General features: G+C 43.9%; 1 long non-coding RNA gene across 1 annotated transcript in view; it reads right to left on the bottom strand.

Annotated features, from left to right (window-relative positions):
* Window positions 1-1,041: 1,041 nt before the first annotated feature.
* The window catches only part of LOC143693146 (uncharacterized), a 4,969-nt gene continuing 1,746 nt past the window's right edge, over window positions 1,042-4,264 (bottom strand). Inside the window, exons 1-3 of the long non-coding RNA XR_013180656.1 lie at window positions 3,652-4,264; window positions 2,045-2,166; window positions 1,042-1,635 (exon numbers count right to left, since the gene is read on the bottom strand). The exon at window positions 3,652-4,264 is cut by the window's right edge and continues 1,746 nt beyond it. This is a non-coding gene — a long non-coding RNA (uncharacterized LOC143693146). The remainder of the gene's footprint in view (window positions 1,636-2,044; window positions 2,167-3,651) is intronic.

Below are 4,264 nucleotides of genomic sequence, written 5' to 3'. Positions count from 1 at the left end.
AGCTCGGCTCGCTCCGGAGACGCTCGGCTCGAGTCGGCTCTTGGCGCCTCTACTCGGCTCTTGGCGCCTGCATTCGCCTCTTCGGCTCCGCTCGCCTCGCCTCGGCTCCCCGACGGCGGGCGGGCAAGCGCCGCCGCCTCCCGTTCAGCTCGCCCGGCTCGGGGCTCTCCCGCTGCCGCGTCCCGCGGGTGGCCCGGCCACGGCGCGGACACGACCGGGAGCGCGGGCTCGGGCAGGAGCTCATTAGGCTGGGAGCGCACTGGCGCTAAGCAGCGCGCACGAGAGCAGCAGGCTCGCTTCGCCTGAGCTCGGCTCGCTTCGCTTCAGGCAGCCTCGGAAGCCTCGCCTCGGTTCGCTCGAGGCCCTCAGGGTCGGCCGCTCTCGCCTTGCTTCGGCCGAGCTCGTGCGATTCCCCCGAAGGCGGCGGCGTTCGGTTGTGTTTTTAGAAATAGCCTCTCTACAGTTAGATTTATATTTCTAGAATACGTCTATTAATCCAAACAAAAACCCCATCTCTAACCAAATAAATACACGAAAACACCTTCTTTTAAACGGTATCGAAATATTTTTATACTTTGTGTAATTATACTCACATTTATATTTATCGTTTCTTTTGATGCAATCTATTAATAATTATCTATAATATCTATAAAATTCTAGACATGTATTTAAAGTATTATCTATATTATGTATCGTATCTACTGCTGCAACTGATTTTTTCTTCTAGTTTTAAACTTTATCTGTATGTATTTATGATATCTTTCTAGACTTAGATTTCTACCTTCATATTCTTTGTATTTATCATTTTTATCATCAAAACCCTGCCTATTGACAAGTTAAAAAAACCGCTTTCTTTAACGATCTAAAAAATATTTTTATATTTATAATTTTCCTATTTCTATTTATAATTTGCTCTCTAGTACGTGATAACATACCTGCTCCTGCACCGCAGTGGGGCTCCCTCTCCTGGGCACCTCGGGGTGCCCCCAGGGGCATCAGAGCCCCGCGTCTTCACCCCCCCCCCCCCCCCCGCCCCCCTTTTCCTCTAGTTAGAAACTACACTGGAACTTTTTTCTGGAAACAAAGACATGACCTAAATCCTCTCCCCATGTCCTAGACAGACAGATGTTCAGTTCTTAGTTGACTGGGCAGCAGTTTCTTCAATAGAATGATAAACAATATGGAAAGGTTTTAGCTACAAGCAAATAGGCAAATCGGAACAAGGTCCTGGTGGCCAGCCACTGCAGTTCTTTTGAAGCAATTTTTTAAACAATCAAATACTGATACCACAAAAAATAAAGCAAAAAGCTGACTACTGGCTAAGAAAGAAGGAAAAATTAACTTTTGACGACAACAACAACATTCCAAGGACACAGGCTTTTTTCCAATCTCAGACCTTATTACTACTACCTCTCTTGGGAATTCTCATCGTGGATCCCAAAAGGAATAAATCCCTCAGCGTGTCCTAAAGCACCAAGGAGCTACCTACAAGTGAAGGTGGCTACTTTCAGTGCAGACACAGCTGATGACACAGCAGTAGCACAGTTCCGTGCTGCACAGGGATAGTACTGTCTCCTCTTCTCCAGCAGCTGACTCTCTCCTGCCATGGCTTCTGTAAATGCATCAGAGCACGACCTTAAACACAAACAGGCAAGAAAACACCATCCGAAGTCTTTCATTAAGCAGTACAAGAAGGGTTCCAAGCAGAGACCAACAGAATTTCAAGGAAGCAGTATGCAATTAAACCCCCTCAGACTCGTTCAAGTAGCCGGCAAAATGGAACCATTCAGAAACGACAAAGAAAACCCCCCCAAGTATTTATACAGGAGTCCTTAATGTCAGAAAGGGGATGACAGGTTATGTTCAGATAAGATGAATGTTTATTTGGATCTATAAATAAACTTCTCTCGTGGTCCTTTGCCAAAAAATAGAACCTACAAGTGAACACCTACACCTGCCTCAAGAGACCTAACGAGCCCCTGGCAGCCACCGGCATCAAAGCGCAGTGGATGTTTCTAATCCAGGCTAAGGAGAACAATATCACCTTTTGTTCTCTCCAGTTTGTTTCCTCTGCAGTCCTAGTTGCTTCTTATGATTTTTACAGTCTCTATATCTTCTCGGGCAGCGCTGAGTCTGACGACCGGGATACGAGAGTCCTTCCCTGCCCTACGGAGAGAACCAGGAAAAAAAGTTCAAAAAAGAACAGGGCAGTTTGAAGTTAATACCTCCGACGAGAAGCAGCACCCGACAAACAGAGCAACGGTGAACAAAGCGTGACACCTCCCTGGGGACAGAAGACTTACAAACTCTCCGGGATTTACAATTCTAGTAACCAAGCCCTTCAGCACAGCAGCCAAGTGTCCCATTAGGTGGTGCTGCACCAAAGCACGATCCGAGAGGTTCCAAAGAGTGAAATGCACGTTACTGTCCAAAGATGTAAAATCTTGCAAAATAACAAAACTACAATAGATCTAAACTACAGGGCAAGAGTACAAGTGTTAGCTTGAGGAGCTGGAACCATCCAGGTGAGCAACTGCTAACCGGATCCTCAACAGACTTTGAGGAACCCTTCAGGATACAGAAGGGTTTTCCCCAGAAATTGCACAGGCCGAGTTTTGATAGAAGTGCACTTGCCAGATGCTCAGAAACGTCACCCATCCTCCTCTGGGTGTCCTGAGAGAGCTGCGAATGGCTCTCACCTGGTTTGAGCTGGTTCTGTAAGGGCTCAGGCTGAATTTCACCAGATGCAACCAAACTGGGCAACACCCAGTGGGACAGAAGGAACCCAAAGCTTGTTTTACCCAAAGCTTGGGTAAGCAGAGCTCCAGCAAATACTGAGGAAACGGACAGAACGGGGTAACAAATAATAAACATACCTTTTTTTTTTTTTTCTTTTCAGATGAGCAAAACAATTAAGGAGAAGGTGAAAACCTCACCATGACTGAACATTTCATCACCTGTAAGCTGACCATCCTTAGCATAGAGGACTCCAAATTTAAAATTCACCGATCCCAGGAAAATAAAACCAAATATTATTTGGTAAACAGTCAAACAGAAGACATAAAAATTTGTTTCCTCTAATCTTTGCATACATCCTACACGTTAGAACATACATTTTATACCATCTCCTACTACACAATAATTTACCTTTAAACTTTGATAGTATAGCATAAAATCATTAACTTAGACGGGTGATCAATTATTATTAAATTGGTGCTTCAAGTTATTTTTGCTGTCAGGTTCAAAAAAACATGACTTCTTTTTACTGTAACGAGCAATTGATTTAGAAGTCATCAAAAGCCCATCCAAATACAAAGCCGTATTCACCGGACGGGTCTGTGAGCAAGAAGTAGTTAGGCTTGTACTCACCTCTTGCCCTTCAAGAACCAATAAATCCTGTCAACAAAAACAGCATCTTTAGCCCCCTCCTATTAAAGATTCTACAAGGATGATGGTTTTATTGGTGTTTAGAAGTTTGGATTTGAAATGGCCAGTTCAATGGATAAAGAGACAGTTTAAGTAGTATTAGATTATTATTATTATTCTTATTAGCTACTGGAAGAAACAAACCAGTAGGATCTATACTTAATTACTTCTATTTCCAGGAAATCATAAAGAAAAAGAACCAAACCAAAAAAAGTCACTTCCTACCTTTTGTATCTCAGGATGAAAAATGTCTCTTGGGCTCTTCTCCAGTTTCTCCAGACTCCTGGCACTGAAATGCAAATGAACGAGTGCTTTATAGGAGGGCAAGTGCACATTCCAACCCCGAACCCCCAACCGATGGCAGTTACAGCGCTTACAAAATGAATCCTTCCCAGAGCCTCTGGGAAATGGAACGGTTTGTGCAACTGCCATTTCTCCCCCAAAATACTAACTCCCAACACTTCCTAAACTTAGTTTGCATTTTAGAAACAGAAATTAGGGAGACTCAGGGTGGAGATCAGGTTGAAATTGATTTCCTTCTAAAGCACAGGGGCTCTGTTCCATCACCCTTCACTTTGGCTCCACACGGAATCACAGGGAGCATTTTAGGAGGGCTCAAGAACCAATTCTATTTCTCTCTTTTTTCTAGTTCTCTCTCTTCCTAAATAATTCAAGGCAAGTCAAATGAAAAAGGACAAGTTCAGCAGCAAATTCACACTTTTTCCCTTTGTCTGCTCAAGAACAGGCTTTAAAACCACTTCTTGCTGCCTTCAACGGTTAAGACTTGCAAAACAGTTTCGCAAGTTTGATAGGTTTATCATAAAAACCACAGAACGCA

Source organism: Agelaius phoeniceus, unplaced genomic scaffold (genome assembly GCF_051311805.1).
Source record: "Agelaius phoeniceus isolate bAgePho1 unplaced genomic scaffold, bAgePho1.hap1 Scaffold_311, whole genome shotgun sequence".
NCBI classification, from domain to species: domain Eukaryota; kingdom Metazoa; phylum Chordata; class Aves; order Passeriformes; family Icteridae; genus Agelaius; species Agelaius phoeniceus.
Note: the sequence above shows the minus strand (reverse complement) of the source record. Positions and strands in the feature narration are given on the sequence as shown.